Below are 17,799 nucleotides of genomic sequence, written 5' to 3' on the forward strand. Positions count from 1 at the left end.
ATGTTATCTCTTTATTTAATCTGTCTCAGCCACTGTGATGAGCGTCGATAGAGCACTTCTGCAGGCAGCAGGGCTCTGAATCCATGAGGAATCTGGGAGTTGTGTGGGGTCTGGTACTCAGTTTTATTTTATTTATTTAAAGATTTTATTTATTTTATTTGACAGATAGAGATCACAAGTAGGCAGAGAGGCAGGCAGAGAGAGGGACGAGGAAGCAGACTCCCTGCTGAGCAGAGAGCCCGATGCGGGGCTGGATCCCAGGACCCTGAGATCATGACCTGAGCCGAAGGCAGAGGCTTTAACCCACTGAACCACCCAGGCGCCCCTGGTACTCAGTTTTAGAGTTGAAAACTCACCTTTATTTTTAAGAAGTGTGATTGTGTATTTTTTCTTATTAATAAGTAATATATGTACATTTTAGGGGAAAATGATAAAATTTTAAGAAATCCCATAACCCCTCATGACCTTAGCTAATCATAGTTAATCATATTGAGTATATTCTTCATATATCTTAGGTGTCAGCTTGTTGGGTGACCTGCTCTTTAATTGTAATTAATATATTGTAGTCGTTTTCCATTTACATTTTTAAATGTCGATTTTAATGAGTCCGTGGTATCACACAGTTTCCTCTGGGTCCGTGTTGTTGCTGCCTCCCTCTATGTTTGTTGAATAAAGGAACTAACAGAAGACCAGATGAACCAGATGAACACACAGCTAGATTGTTAAAAATGAGGATGGAATGAGCACCAATGGAGAAATGTCTAAACGTTTTCTACATCCCAAATAGTGGAAGAGAGGTTGGACCACTCTTGAGGGAACGGATTCCCTACTAGGAAGGCAGCGAAGCAAGTCTGGGATGTGTTTTACAGGTTTTCTGTCCTGCATAGAAAACTGAACTTGGCCTTGGAGGAACTCTACAATCTTGGGCTTCTGAGGCCTCCCCACTTCCTAAGAGCTAGAGACCCCCAGACAGGAGCCTATTAGAAATCTGAAGGGAAGCCAGCCTCTTGTACCCTTTTATCTGTTTAACAAGTGCTTGTGTGTCCTGTACTATGTGCATATCGTGTTCTAAGAACTTCGGTATTTTTAAAGATTTTATTTATATATTTGAGAGAGAGAGAGAGAGGGCAGGAAGTGAAGAGGGAGGGAGAGGGACATGCAGACTCCTCGCTGAGCAAGGAGCCTGACACGGCCCTCTCCCAGGACCATGAGATCATGACCTAAGCTGAAGTCAGATGCTTACCCACTGAGCCACCCAGGTGCCTCTAAACACTTTGTAACGTGTGTGCTCCTCAAAACAATCTTGTGATGTATTGTTATCCTCATTTTTAGTATAAGGAAACTGAGTCACCGATTGGTCAAGTGATCTCAGGTGAAAGAGTTCCTTTGATTAGGGCTCGAGGAAACCCCATCCTTACGGCGTGAATGTGGAACACAGTATATCTGTTCAGATCTGCTACTTAATGGTATTTCCCTTGTGAGGGGCCCTTGAAGGCCAGTGTCATTCTCCAGATCTGTCTGACCTGCTGCCTCTCTTCCTGGTGGCGGCACCTCATTGCTCAGCACCCTTTGTCGTGAGACGGGGCCGCTGCCTGGATTCAGCGCGGTGGAAAATGAGCCCAAGGGTGGGCTCCACTCTCAGGCCTGGCCGCGGGGAGGCCCTTGGGAGCCACACGTCAGGGATGTTGGGGGCTGGCAGGCAAAATGACCTCGTATCGAAATCACCATTTGGAGAAAAGCTGCTCCTGCATCAGCCACAGCTCTCAGGGATTAAAGGCTTGTCGGCCAGAAATGAACTTCTTCCCCCGTTGGTTCTTGGTACGTTTGGTTGGGGGTGTTAGAGGAGCCGGGTTTGCAGACACAGATGCTGAAGAAAAGCGGATTCCTCCAGGGAAGTGGATTCAGAGCAGTAGGGCCCACACGGAATTGCTGCGTGGGGACTCCTGAGGGGCTACGAGGGAAGACAACCCAGAGGATAAAAATCGATTCCCTGTCTCCTTGCTGCGACATTCCCACGGTGATTTTGGGATCGGACACGGAAGGGTGCTGGGAAGCCACGTGCATCCTGCGCTCTGGAGTTGGGTGCTGAACCGCACGTCAGTGGTTTGAGGCTGTAGACGGTTTGGAAGGGGCTAGGGGGTCAGTTTATGGCTGGAGAGGACCTGGAGCAGGAGGCCTGGGCTGTGCGTGGGCTCCCCCTGTGACTTTGCACCAAGGGGCTCCTTCCCAGGGTTCTGAAGGTCAGGAAAGATGTGCGGGGAAGCCCAGAGCTGCTGGCTCATTCTGGGGAGCTTGATCTTTCTTCCTTTAAACTCCCTCTGTCCCGTGTGGCCAAAATGCACATGATGGCTTTTGTGCTACTTAGGAGATTTTCAGACCTTTGCAGCAACCAGGAACCTTAAAGAGGGCAAACCCAGGGTACCTATATGAGGCAGGGGAAAGCAGGCGCTGTCTTTGAAGTTGGGAGTGGGAGGGCCCCAGAGCCCCCCACCCCAGGGTGCTTCTACACCCCATCCCGCTCAGTTCCTCATACTCTAATGTGAAGGACCTTTGGCTGGGACCTGGGTCAGGAGGGGAGAGAGGCCTCTGAGAGGCACCCAGTCCTTTTCTGAGATGGTGAAGAGGACACTGATAAGTCAATGAGATTCTGGTGTTTCAAAGCCACCCAAAAGTGTCTATGGCAAAGTGATTAAAAATTGAATTATTTGGGGGCTTCCTGGGTGCCTCAGTTGGTTAAGCATCTGCCTTCGTTCAGGTCATGGTCTCAGGGTCCTGGGATCGAGCCCCAAATAGGGCTTCCTGCTCAGTGGGAGAGTCTGCTTGTCCCTCTGCATATGTGCTCTGTCTCAACAAATCACAATTTTTTTTTTAATTTTAAAGATTTTTATTTTATTATTTTGGATGGAACTGGAATGGGAGGACACCTGTTTCCTTCTTTAGGAAACTGTTACAAAAAGAAGATCATGGATTGGGAGAGAGGATGATTTTCTAGGAAGAAAAAAGGTAAATAAGTGTAATTTTCTAAAAGTGGTGACAGTCTTGCTTGTAGATGTTCCTCCTGCATTTTGGGAAGTTGGAGAATCCGTAATACTTTCAATTAAAGTTTTCCTGAGAATCCCCAGCTGACTTTGGGGGTGGGGGGCATTGTCCTTTGTGCAGATTTTGAGCTTCTGTGAGTGAGCAGACCTCCACTCCAGAGTGACATAAAAAGCAATCTGCACCTCCTTCCTGATTTGTCTGTAATGAAACTTGCTTTCCTCAGGTCCCAGCATTCGAGGCAGATAAATATGTTCCCTTTCGTTGGCTCTTACTCATACTTCAGCAAGATTTCCCATGTGCTTTCCTTGGCTGGCTGGGAAACTGGACCACAATTTATGGGATCTTAGGGGACAGGCGCATAGAATTCCAGTGGGATCCCAGAACAAAAACTAATTGGAGATTAGAGACCATTGTGGTGTGAAGCTTTTCTTTGAGATCGAAAGAAGTGCATGTTATGCAAATATTAGCAAGTGTAAGTTCACACTATTGAAAATTTATAGACTCATTATGGTCACGAAGGCAGGAAGATAAGTAGATTTTGGGAAAGATGCAGGTAAATTCAGGGAGGTGGCAAATTACCCCAGGGAAAGTAGAATGGCTAAAGAGTATGGCCCACACTTTTTTTTTTTAAAGATTTTATTTATTTGCCAGAGATAGAGAGAGAGAGTACCCACAAGCAGGCAGAGAGGCAGGCAGAGGCAGCGAGAGAAGCAGGCTTTCCGCTGAGCAAGGAGCCCAATGTGGAACTCGATCCCAGGACCTTGGAATCATGACCCGAGCCGAAGGCAGCGGCTTAACCCACTGAGCCACCCAGGCGCCCCATGGTTATTTGGACTTTAAAGGAGGCACAAGTCAGGGTCTGGTTTGGTTCTCGTCTCAAGCCTTATTGCGGCCTCCCACACTCACCGAAATGAGAACATGGCTCAGGGTTATGGAGTGAATATACCCTTTAGGAAACATTAAAGGACATAGCATAACTGGTCCGGGGTCACCCAGCCTGTGAGAGGCATGGGTGAGATTCAGACTGCACTGGGTGCCACAGCCATTTTCAGCTCACCTTAGTGTCCAACCTGGTCCCAGAAGGTTCCTGCTCAGGACTTTGCTTTGTGCTGAGCTGGGCTTGCTTCCTGCCTTTGAAGCCATTTTCACAGTGTATCCCCAGCCCACCTTCTCACATTGAGCATCAGTGCTGCCTTGGCTGGCCTCTGTTGATCGTGCCATTCCTCTCAATCCCTCTGTCACTCCTCCGGCCCACTGTCCTACTGCCCTCTGTCCGGTGGGCCAAGTTCTGAGTTTCTTACCTGCACTTCCTCTTAACTGTGCTCTGTTGAAATCCTCTCTAACAGGGAAGACCTGCTTATCAGAGCAGCTTGATTTGGAATCCATCTCCCCTGGAGGTCAGAGCTTCTGACCATCATGTCCCCAGGCTCAGCACTGGGGATGCCTGCCCAGCCTATTCTGGGTGCTCGTGGAGCTCTGGGATCTTGGAGAAGATTTGCCATGAAAATAAGCATTTATACATAACACGGAAGAGAAGATTTGAGGAAATTGAGTGAGTGTCATCTGGTAATGTTTGTGTTAGGATGGTTCTGAAATTTCTGGGCCCTGAGTTACCAAGAACCCTAGGTTGCCCAGCTGGAAGGACCTCAGATAGATCAGCTGGGCTCCTCACCTCATTTGACAGATGGGAAGTTGAGGCCCAGAGCTTAGTGCCACAGAGCAGGAGTGAGGAGAGATGTTAGTGACAGGAAGAAATCATAGGGTAAGCACAAAGTGGCTGAGCCTGGGCTTTGTTTATGCAAATGAGTTGCTAAAACAGTGGGCCTGAGGCTGCTGACTCTATCTAGTGGCCAGCAAGAAGTAACACTAGCCCACACCTTCTGAGGTTTAACTCATGCCAGGAATGATTCTCAATGTTTTATTTGTGGGCACCTGGGTGGCTCAGTTGTTCAGCTGAGGTTATGCTCCCAGGGTGCAGGGATCTAATCCTCACCAGGCTTCCTGCTCAGTGGGAAGCCTGCTTCTCCCTTTCACACTCCCCCTGTGTGTGTTCCCTCTCACCCTGTCTCTCTCTCTCTGTCAAATAAATAATAAAATCTTAAAACAAGAACAACAACACCAAAATGCTTTATTTGCCTTAGGAGATAGGGTCTGTTATGGCTACCATTTTAATGCATGGAAATATGGGCACAGGGGAGCTAAAAGAGTCCAAGGTCACACAGCTTGCAAGTGGAGGAGCCAAGATTTGAACCCTGGGCAGCCTGCCTCCAGAAACTGTATTATTTTTTCCCCTTGTGTATGTCATTTTTATAAACCTTTCCCTGAATTCTAACAGAGATGTGTAAACATTGTTAAGCATGCAGTTTATTGATCATCACAAAGCTTAGGTTCTGAAGCATTGCAACAAGCTGGGGTGGGCTATGATGTCAGAACTGGTTGGAATCCAGTTTCTGGTGCTGCATGATCTTAGGTGACTTACTCAGCCTCAGTTTCTGCACTGAGTTTGGCAGCCTTGTGATGAGTAGAGCGTGTGACAGTGCCTAGCGGGTTTGGTGCCTGGCGAGTGTTTAATAAATGGTTTTCTCTTCTTAATCATGAAAATTCTAAGTTGTGTTGGTTTTGTTAAGCAGTCCGAATACCTTCCTCATCGGTCAGTTGCCGGTCAGTTGCCTGTCAGTCGCCTTGTAGGTACTTGTGATGAGTCACTTTGGTAAGTCACTATATATAGCTGAAACATTTGGGGGTAGTTGGGGGACACCCCCCCTGCCCCCACTGCCCCTGCATTGAAAGTCTGTAATTTAAAATGTTCCACCTGTGCCTTTTTTTTTTTTTTAAACATAACCACTTTGGGACAGTGAAAGTTATATGTCTTCTCCTTAGGGTTGTGATGGAGCCTTTGGGGACCTGCAACAGCTTACTTCCAGTTTCTGTCTGGCATACTGATGGGCCAGAACTTATTTTAACAACATTCCATCACATTCCAGGCACCTGGAAGGAGGAATATGTTGAACTTCTCGGAAATTATTTTTTGGAACTGTTTTTATCCTGAGGAATAACCCATTTAAAAATTGAATGACCTTCATGGTTGACTTTTCCACTCTACATAATGCAAACTGAAAAACTCATTGTTTTCAGCTGCTTCTGCAGCAGTGGGAAGAGCAAGCCTGTGGGAGTCCTCCCCCGGTTGGCCCCAGCACAGAGCTGCATCATTCTACACACCCCTCATGCCTTGTCTCCTTGTCTGTGAGGTGGTAATGATGGTGCAGGGAGCTCCAGGGGTTGTCGTGAAGGTTACAGAGATGGGGGGTGTAAACTTTGAACAGTGTGCCCCACATAAAATGCAGATCTGGTGAGCAGAGGCAGCTGCTCACATTAATTGTTGATGCCAAGGCACTGCAGTTCCACAACAGCCTATGCCTTTCTTTCCTGGGTCCTTTTTGTCTCAGCCACCACCTTAGAGAAAGTGACTCAGCAAGGCTGGTGCTTGTGGAGCCCTCTACAAATCCAGCTAATTCACACGGGCGATGCCCTGGAGATAAGGGGCTTTTCCTGGGTGGTAGGACCCCATTTCAGAGGCTTAACTAGCTGCTTTCTCCTAACTGGTCCTGTCCTCCAGGGTCAAGTTGAAGGCCTGCCAGGAGACTGGTGGTCTCACCAGAGTTTTCCACTGGAAGCATGAAGGACCCCATGGGGCCTTTTGCAGAATGACATGGGTGTTGGGGGGAGAACAGAGGGGACATCGCCTGTACCATCATGGGCAGGTCACTATATCTGGCTCACGCCGGCTTTCTTACCATCTGGGAAATGGCAGAAGACCATGCTTTTTCACAGGAGGGATGAGGGTTTAGGGAGGTATTTGATGACTGTGTTGGGGCTGCATGAGTAACAGAGTTGACGGAGGGGCCTTGGAGTCACAGACTTGGGTTCAGGCCCCTGCTGCTGCCACATAAAAGTAGATCACTTGGGTAAGCCATGGACCTCAGTGTCCTCCTCTGTGCACTGTGGATAATACCTAGCATGTAGGTCTGTGACGGGTACAAAATAGAAGGCCATATTAGGAGCTTAGAGCAGAGCCTGGTACTCACTAGATTGTAGTTTTATGGAGATACTCTGGCATCACTGGTGTTGCAGACCTGGTCCTACCCTCTGGAAACTTTGGCTGTGTGACAGATGGCTTATGAGGCCGTGGCTGACAGAAAGAAGCGGTGTCTGTCTTTTCTTAAGATTAAGGGTACAGAGGGGTGCCTGGTGGCTCCGTCGTTGAGGCATCCAACTCTTGGTTTCAGCTAAGGTCATGATCTCAGGGTGGTGGGATTGAGCCCTGAGGTGTGCTCTGCTCTCAGTGTAGAATCTGCTGGAGGTTCTATCTCCCTGTATTTGTGTGTGTGTGCTCTCTCTGTATCTCTCTCTCTCTGTCTATCTCTCCCTAAAATAAATGAAGCTGTAAAAATAAATAAATACATACATGCATAAGTTAATTAATTATGGGTACAGAAATCAGTGATGGAGCTGGGCTGATGGGACGCTTGGCAGCAAAGACAGGTGCACCCTGCTTGAAGGCTCGGGGGTAGCTGCGGTGTCACCAGTGGTGATGGGGGTGTGAGGAAGTTGCCTCGTGCAGCATCCAGAGAGGAACTTAGATGGGGGGGGGGGTTCCAGGGAGTAAATGCCCATGGGTAGGAAGCATCTTCAGATGAATGTCAGAGGGTGTCCTCATGGATGGGGAGGCACCCTTTCTCCCTGAAGCTGCCCACGAGTGGAGGTGTGCCTGCTGGGGACATAACTAAATCATTGGGGTTTAGCCTCCTAAGCTGTTAATTTATGAAGATGTGGCCAAGACCTTGTCTCACTGCTTTTTAAAGAGAAGTAAATTAAACTGTTGTTTGGGATGGTGTTGTCTTCCAAAGGCTCATTCAGAGTCAGTGGCAGAGCTGCTGTGGGCTTTCCAACTTGTCTTGAAAGCCTGGTCCAGGCAAGGGTGAGGGATATTCCCATCTCTTGGGGTCTCTTGCCCTCTCTGTTTATGGCAGAACGTGGTTTTGTGACTGGTAAATAAACAGGCATCCTGTGCAGATCCTTCAGCTCTTCGTGTGGCTGCAGTAGAGGAAATTCCCATTCACTGGGCGCAGACTGTGGCTGGACGGGCGGTGTGGCGGGGCTCTCACTGAGCATTCTCCTTTCACGTAATCCCCGACCAGATATGAATTTTGTGGTGTTGCCACTTTCCTGCTGGCCAGGAGGGAAGTTGAGGCCCAGGAAAGTTACACTTTCTCGCTGTGGTAAGCGGCAGAGCCATGTCAGCCGGTCCAGGCCCTGGCTTTCAGGTCTGTTTGCTGTGAGCATTTCCTCTTGTGTTTCCAGCTTTTGGCCTGTTTGCCCTATCAAACTACTGATGGTGTATTGATAATTCTAATACTCTCGACATTGTGAAAGATTAGCTCTTCACATTGTGCTAGAAATGTTTCTTGCTGTATTTCTCTTTTAATTAAAAAAAAAAGTCAAAGTCCCACGTTTCTGCCCATTTGAATCTCCCTGAGTCTCCCTGTTGTGAAGTGGTTGGGTTTGGGGATTTCTAGGGCAGGGGCCTAGTTGGTGGTGGCTTTGCCTGGAGGAGCCCATGGCTCAGGACTTAGAGTGAGGACTGGAGCAGTGTGAACTGTGGCCTGAAAATGTGTTCATGTGTGCTGAGGTGGTGCCCAGATTCTTTTGGAGGATGAACTGAGGTTTTGATCAGTAGGTTAGAGAAACACTTGATGGAATAACACTGATAATTTTGTTTTTGTATTCAATCCTAATTTTGTGTTTTCGTTTTCGTGTAGTGCAGTGTGCTCTATGTTCTAAGAAAAAATTGGCAATCAATTCATACAGTATCATGATTTAATAATCCTTCCTCACTCACCGGGTCATATTTCAGGTTTTTATATGTAGTTTTTATATCTGTAGTTCTGTTTCTGAATTCTGCATTTTGATTCATTCCTTCATTTTTAAATTTCTTATTTTAAAGATTTTATTTATTTGAGAGAGAGAGAGAATGAGCTAGGAGCAGGGGCAGAGGGAGAAGGAAAGGGAGACTCCTCACTGAGCATGGAGCCTGATGTGGGTCTCAGATCCCAGGTCTCTGAGATCAGGACCTGACCCAAAGGCAGATGCTTAACAGACTGAGCTACCCAGGTGCAGCCACATTCCTTCATATTTTTATTTTTACTCCAGTGCTGCACTGTTTGGCTGGTTGCTTCAGTTTCTGGGAGGGAGGGAGATGACACCCTCTCCTGTTCTTCTAACAAGTTTGCTTTTGCTGCGTTGACTGGAGAAGGGCCAGGCTTCCTGAAGATGAGTAGGATGATTCAGTGACACCCAAAAGGCAGTGGCTATCATTGTTCCCACTGTGCTTCAACAACTTCACCCACTGACTCTTTGATGATGGCAGCCACCAGCAAATCTTCTGCAGAGGACTGCTGCCTTGGGATGCTTTTCTTGTGGTGCTGGACTTCATTCCCCCTGGCAGCCAGTACAGCTAGGATTAGAACCTAGGAAAAGTCCCATTAGAACCCAAGAAAGTGGGGTGCCTGGGTGGCTTAATCGATTGTCTGCCTTTGGCTCAGTTCATGGTCTTAGGGTCCTGAGATCAAACCCTGCACTAGTGTCCGTGCTGGCTGTGGAACCTACTTAAATTCAACAAACAGAAATCAGCCCAAGAAAGTACAATCCTTTGTGTTGTTCTATACTGTGGATCAGATTTTATTTTTCTTTTCTTTTTTTTCTTTCTTCTTTCTTTTTAAAGATTATTTATTTGTCAGTGAGAGAGCACAAGCAGGGGGAGCAACAGGCAGAGGGAGAGGCAGGCTTCTGGTTGGGTAAGGGGTCTGATGCCGGACTTGATCCCAGGACCCTGTGATCATGACCTGAGTCATGTTAGGCTGCTGCCTAACAGACTGAGCCAACCAGGCATCCCCCAGGATCAGACTTCAATAACCCTACCAGATTTCTTTAGCTTTGACATTTTAAAGGACAATGAAAGCTAGCTAAACCTACACCAGGATTCTGCATCTGCTGGGGCTGTGCTGTCCGGGCCTATGTGCCTCCTGTTCTTCTAACCCCATCAATTCCACCCATGTTTTAGCCAGAGAACTGTAGGCAGGTGTGGGTGTGTCACTGAAAGCTTTGACTCATCATTCATATCTTTATTGTAAGCTTATAATCTTTATTTTTTTCTTTTTTTTTGGGTAAGATTTTATTGATTTGTTTGTTTATGAGAATGAATGGGGAGCAGAGGCAGAGGGAGAAGCAGACTCCCTGCTGAGCAGGAAGTCTGACATAGGGCAAGATCCCAGGATTATTTATGACCTGAGCCCAATGCAGATGCTTAACCGACTGAGCCACCCAGGCGCCTCTTTATTTTTCCTTTATTGATTATCTGCCTTTCTGAGGCAGCGTTCTACCTGGGTTTTCATAACTCCACACTAAGGTATTCTTCCACTAGTGTGGCCTGTTTTGAGGTAATTCCTATACATTCTGGCTATGCTGCTAAATGATGCTATGATCTTGGACTCTTTTTTTTTTTTTTTTAACCTCTCTGAGCCTTGGTTTCCTCTGTGCTAATGTGGATAATATACCCTCTCTTGCAGATGTGTGGAGGGCCATGGCTGACTTGGATGCAGTTGGAGTCATCTCACGGCACATGGAATACACAATTTATCTTGCTTCCTGTCTTGCTAACGACATCTTGGTTTTCATGCTGTCTTAGAACAAGTAGAACTTGACTTACATGTAAGTTGTGAATTCACGTACTTTTGACAGAGGTGTTATTTTAGTTTAGTTTAGTTTAGTTTAGTTTAAAGCAGGCTCCACACCCAGTGCAGAGCCCAGTGTGGAACTCAAACTCACCACCGTGAGATCAAGATCCGAGCTGAGATCAAGAGTTGGCCGCTCAACCAGCCTAGTCACCCAGGCATCCCTTCTGTTTATCATTTTTCAAAAAATGTGACAAGTAACACTTTCTCTGCTTGGACCTGTCCTCACACCTGCTATGCTGGTCTGGGGGTCAGACATGTAGCTGGTGTGGTGCTGGTGATGTTGAGCAAGACAGTTGTTAAGTCTTTTTACCCTAATTGCTGTTGTCCTATTATTTCCTTTTTTTTTTTTAAAGATTTTATTTTATATCGTGGTGATATATGCTAAAACTGTTGCTTCTGGTCCTGCCTTAAAACTTGAATATGTAGGGCATTTTTTAAGGATTCATCCCTGGAGATACAGTATTTGTTTTTCTCTGTCTGACTTATTTTGCTTAGCACAATACCCTCTAGGTACATCCATACTGTTGTAAATATCAGGATCTCATCCTTTTTGATGGCTGAGTAATATACCATTGTGTGTATGTACCACTTTGTCTTCTGTTGCTGGACACTTGGGCTGCTTCCATATCTCGGCTACGGAAAATAAAATGCTGCAGTAGGCTTAGGGGTGCCTCCGTGCTTTCAGAATGTTGAGTCTGATGTGTCAACTGCCACAACAGTCGTGGCAACTCAGGAAGGGAGCCAGGTGCAGGAGGTAAGAGGAGGAGTGCAGCTTTAGGCAATCTGAGTTGAGGTGTCTGTTGGACGTGCAGGTGTAGGTTCTGGTTGGACAGTCAAAATGTAGGAATGGGTGCTTGGGGGAAGAGAGATGCAATCATGCTGTTGCCAAGGGATATATTCCTTGTAGAGAGAGTGACAGTTAAGGATTTAGGGTAATTCCTTCTTTTCTTGGGCAGATAAAGGGGAAGAATAAAGGAGTAGTGGATGGAAGGGGAGGGACATGGCTTTGATGCCAGGAAGGCATTTTTGCACAGATGTCTAGAGAAGAGAGATTTCAAGGAATGAAATGTCAGCAATGTTCGATGATGTGAAAAGTTGCAAAGCAGCTTGATTAGGGGGTGGGGGTAGATCGAGGAGGTTGTCACTGAGTACTGAAAGAAAATGGGAGTTGAGTAGTGGAGTCCTAAGCCAGACATAGAGATAGAGTGCCTGGGCGTGAGACCATGGAGGTCACACACAAGAATAGCCTTTTAGAAAGTTTGATGGTAAAGACACAGACGATCATAACTCCAGACATAGCTTGGACAAGGGTGGGTTTTACAGGCTGTGTTTACCTATTTGCAGGTTGACTGAAGGGAGATGACAGATGGTGCATGCTGCTGGATGTTGTGGGTTGAGATGGGATCAGGTATACAGAAAAGCACACAGAGAGGAGTGTATGGATGCCCTGACTGCTTCTGTAGAACACAAGGCCAACATTAGGCATGGAGGGAATGGAACGTGGCTCAAGGAGATGTGCAGTCTCAGATACAGACCACATGGCTCAGAGTCTTACAGGGCTCTCCTTGCCTCCGCGTGGCCCTTCTCACAGGGTTTAAGTTTAGAAGAGTCCTTTTGTTTCTCTGGGTTTGGGGTGTGACTGGAGAGACATAGCAGAGAGCAAGGGCTGAGGAAAGACCAAGAGGGCAGGAACTCACAGAGGGGAGTCTACTACCCTCTCTGCCTTTTCTGGTATGGGCTCTCTCCTGATCTGGATGGACGGATGACCTGCCATTACTTCTTTTAAAAATGCATTTGGCTTTACCCTGCCAGAAAGCAACACATGTTTATTGAAGAATAGTGGGAAACCCCAGAGAAACTGAAGGAAGAAAATAAGCACTCAGCTGAAGACAACCATTCAAAAGTTCTGGCACCTTTTCCTCCCAACTTTCACTGAAGTTGAACAGATAAATGTATATATATGAAGTGATTTCTGGGAAAGACCAAAAAAAAAAAAAAAAAAAGATACCAACAACAAGAAAACAAAAAAGAGAACAAAGCAGAAGAAAACGGTGTTCATTTTCTTCCTGAGGCTGCCCTTCCTCGATACTGCTACTTGGTTTTACTACCTGCTTTTCTCCCTGGGCTTTCTTGACAAAACATGGTTCCACTACTTTTACCTTCTTCAAAGTGTTTAACAGAGTCGTTTGCTTTCAACATGGAGTTTGAGCAAAATGGACTATTGTTTTAAAATATTCTATCATGTGTGCTGTAATATCTCATCCTGGACATGATACAAATGCTATGATAAAAAGAAGAGATGCTTTTAAAGTGATCACCAGAGTTGTGAAATTCATTGGCATGATCCTTTTTTTTTTTTAAAAAAGATTTTATTTATTTATTTGACAGACAGAGATCACAAGTAGGCAGAGAGGCAGGCAGAGAGAGGAGAAAGCAGGCTCCCTGCAGAGCAGAAAGCCCAATGCGGGGCTCGATCCCAGGACCCTGGGATCATGACCTGAGCTGAGGGCAGAGGCTTAACCCACTGAACCACCCAAGCGCCCCGACATGATCCTTCTTTTGAGGGTCATAATTCGTTTAATTTTTTTCTGCTCCAGCTTAACCTTCGCAGTCTTCAGTTGTTATGTGCATTAGACACAGTATTAGCAGTAGTGGCAGTAAAAATACTCCTGTCACCCTTTACAGGTACCATTTTACTAGCATCTCCTTACCACTGTAGCAGCTTTAAACCCTGTTTCCACCCTGTTCATTCCTTTAAATGCCTTTTCCTTAAAACCTTTTCTTAGTTTTTGGTGTTCTATAGCTTTACCACAAAATGTTTAATTGAAGATTTCTCATCTTGCTTGGTATCTGTGCATTTCCTGTATTTCTGGATTTATCATTTCTGTAATATCCTCAGCTGTTTTCTTCTGAAATTTTGACTCTGTCCTTCTGCTGTACTTCCCAGGATTCTTATTTAAACCTCCCGTCTGTTGTTCGTATCTCTCAAGCTGGCATTCATCCTCTTCTCCTGCCTCCTTGTGTTGCATTCTGGGGAATGTCTTCACTTCTTGGTGCAGTGTTGTGAAGTCCTTCATTCGGGGCTCATCTACTGCCCCACCATTCTGGTGTGTTTTCTGTTGTGTTTTACGTCTCAGTGATTTTTGGTCCCTGTTTAACTTCTTTCAGTTCCATGTTCACACTTGGCCTGTTGCTTTTGATAGGCTCTTGATCCTTCTTTATTTTTAAACCTCTTTTGTGTTCTTAAACAATTAACATGTAATATTTTCTATTCTGTATCTGATCATTCCAGTGTCTAAAGTCTTCATTTTCCCTCAGTCTTCTGTCTCTCACAGTGGCCTCATTTCTTGCATGCTCTGTGAAGGGATTTTGAGACCAGATTTATTGGAACATAGATGTAATCTCTTTTAATTCTGTTTTTTGGTGGTTTTTTGTTTGTTTGTTTGTTTGTTTGTCTGTCTGTTTTTTCCTGGAGGGTTTGTCTTTCCTTTGCCAGGAGGCTGGGAGTGTTCTTGATTGGGATCACTTTGGTTCCATTTGAGGGTCCTGGTTTATTAAGGAAATCTCAGGTTCAGTTCCCCCAACTTACCGTGTGGTGGGAACGGGGTCTGGAGGGCACAGGCCTGTAGAGATCCTGCAGTGAAAATGGCATTTGTTCTCTGGCACCCTGATTTGTTTCTCTTGAGCTTGTTGCTTACAGATCAGGTTTTGGCTCACTTGTTTCTGCCACCTCCCTCTTCCTGCTTCCTTTCCTACCATTTTCTAAGTCCTTTGCTAGTTTTCCGATGTCTTCTAAAGCCCAGAAATGTTTTGTGAATTCCATTTGCCATCACTAATTGCAAGTCTCATCCTGCAGCAGGAAGGCCAGAGCCAGACACTGTAATGCTCTGCCTCCCACAGAGGAGATTTTAATACCCTCTCCTCGGGTGTTCAGAAATTCTAGATTGGAGATGGAGTTATGGATACATTACCATCTACAGAGGATTAGTTGCCTATATAATAGAACAAGTATGCATTATTCTAATCTTCCTAAAACTTCCATTTTGCATAATAAATATGAATGAATAAGGAACCCGCATTACTTTAGTTTATGCAGATGTTCGCTTTCTGTCTCTGGCTTTAGATGGTAGGTTGTCATTTGTATGGTTCATTCTGAAAATTGGGTAACTTCATTCTTATTTTCTACATGTTGGTGCCATATAAAGTGATGATTTATGGAGATTCAGAGGTAAATATTTATCAACATCTAAATAATTGGGGAAGGCTTCCTTTACAAAAGGTAGAATTATTAAGACCTGTTTAATCACAGAAGGGATATCCTGTAAAGCTAGCCCATAAATAAAAAGTGGATCAGAAGAAAGCAGAGAGAGGAGAGAATTTGGAAGGAGCACGTGGAGGGACACCTACTGCCTATCCCTGTAAGTCAGGGGCAATCTGGAAGGGAAACCTTGTTAAAGGAGGCAGTAGTGTTTAGATGTAATGAGCTACTGGAAACCTCACAGTGTTCTGGTGAAGCAAGTGGTGTGCAATCAAGTCCGCAGCCCAGTTGAAGTTGTGGCTTCAGGCAGCAAGCGAGCAGGCCTTTCTGTCTGCCTTTATCTCCAGTGGGAGTGACTTGTCCTCCTTGAAGTCAGCCTCCAGACATCTTTTCCTGTCGCTACACATCTGTGCATCACTGAGAATTTCTGCGGTTGCTGCTTCATGGAGATGTTTGTCAGTTTTGGGTTTTGTTTGTTTTGTTTTGTTTTTTACCGAGGTTCACTTGCTAACTTTTCTCTTCTCTTAAAAAAAAAAAATATTTAATCTAGGGGTGCCTGGGTGGCTCAGTGGGTTAAAGCCTCTGCCTTTGACTCGGCTTAAAGGCATGATCCCAGGGTCCTGGGATTGAGCTCCACATCAGGCTCTCTGTTCAGCAGGGAGCCTGCTTCCCTTCCTCTCTCTCTGCCTGCCTCTCTGCCTATTTGTGATCTCTGTCTGCCAAATAAATAAATAAAATCTTTAAAAAATATATGTGTTTAATCTAGGGGCACCTGGGTGGCTAAGTGGGTGGGTTAAGCCTGTTTCTTCAGCTCAGGTTATGATCTCAGGGTCCTGGGATTGAGTCCTGCATCAGCAGGGAGCCCTCTTCCTCCTCCTCTCTCTCTCTGCCTCTCTGCCTACTTTTGATCTCTCTCTGTCAAATAAATAAGTAAGTAAATAAATCTTTTAAAAATATATATATATAATCTCTTCCAGGAAGAGATTATGCTGAGTGAAAAAAGTCAAGCAGAGAGAGTCAATTATCATATGGTTTCACTTATTTGTGGAGCATTACAAATAGCATGGTGGACAAGGGAAGATGGAGAGAAGGGAGTTGAGGGAAACTGGAAGGGGAGGTGAACCATGACAGACTATGGACTCTGAAAAATAATCTGAGGGTTTTGAAGGGGTAGGGGGTGGGAGGTTGGGGGAACCAGGTGGTGGGTATTAGAGAGGGCACGGATTGCATGGAGCACTGGGTGTGGTGCAAAAACAACGAATACTGTTACACTGAAAAAAATATATATATATATTTCAGTTCTTATTACCATGTATTTCAAATGGTAGTGAGGGATGATGGTGTGGGACCCCATGAAGTGAATTTACACTGCCATCTTGACCACAATATAAGTGTCGTACACAGCCGTCCTGTGTCCCCTTTCGTTCTGAAATGGATTCTCTCTTCCCAGCTGTTATCAATAGAAGACAGGGGTCTTTGTTCTTGTAGGTGACTTGTCCAAGATCGCACAACTTTCGAGGTTTAACCTTTGGTCTGATTGTAGGACCCATTTTCTTTAACTCAGTGCCATGCAACCTACCATGTAGGACTCTCAATACTCTCCTGCTTTTGAAGCTGTACTCCACAGGCCACATCTACCAGTGCATATCTATTTTTGTCTAGTTCACTCATTTATTGCACACATTTACTGGATGCCAGCTATGTGTTTCAGGCACCTTTCTAGGTGCTGGAGATATGGCAGTGGGCAAGTCAAACACAACCCCCTGCCCTCATTGAGCATGTTCCATTTCCTACTACTGGAAGCATCCACCAGGAACAATGGACTTATGCCAGAAGTCCAGCAATGATATGAGTTCCAGAAATTTCTGAATGGTTCTTTGTGGAAGTGATGATTTGGTGGCAGCCCTCAAGGTAGCTACCTGCACAGGCAAAAAAAAAAAAAAAAGGAGGGCTGGTGTAGAAATGCCTAATATATGGGCTTCAAGGTCAAATAACTGAGCCAGGTCTTTAAGGTCTTATTAAGCTCGGAGATTTTTCAAGAACTTTCCATGATACATAAGCATATTATAGAAAAAACACTATTCAAAGCACACTGTAAATTTGGAGGATGATTGTCTTTGCATTATTTTTGTGATTAAATGACAGTTGATGATACAGGCACTGTTGTAAGTCACTTATCCCTGTGCAAGCACTTTGTGGTAAATTCTTTTATCATCCTTATTTTTCAGAGGTAGAGACTGATGCAAAGGGAGAAGTTTGGTGGTTCTCCACTGGCCACAGCTAAGCAAGCAAAAAGCAAAAAGCAGAGCCTGCATTGGAACCAGGCACTGTGGCTCCAGACCCCAACTCTTCACCCTTGGGCTTCTTGCAGCACGCCTGATTTCTTGTCACTAAGAACTTGGTGCAGGAGTTTAACGGTACCTTTAACTTCTAGTTTTTCTTTCTCAGAACTGAATCTGCATTGCAGTGCATCTCTGCATAAACATGTGTTTAATTTTGTCACCTTTAATTTTGTTTTTAGGTAAGATCTGAAGGAGTCAATCTGTTTCTTCTGTGGCTTCAAGCACTTCAGACAAACTTTGCAGAAGAGCAGGTGCTGATTTTTGCTTGCCTCGTGCCTGGTTTCCCAGCGATCATGTCATCCTTAGGGACCTGCATGGTGGAGACACTCATCAGTCCTAGCCCTGGTGTGGCGGATGGTGAGGAACA

The sequence above is a fragment of the Mustela nivalis genome (genome assembly GCF_964662115.1).
Source record: "Mustela nivalis genome assembly, contig: HAP1_SCAFFOLD_263, whole genome shotgun sequence".
NCBI classification, from domain to species: domain Eukaryota; kingdom Metazoa; phylum Chordata; class Mammalia; order Carnivora; family Mustelidae; genus Mustela; species Mustela nivalis.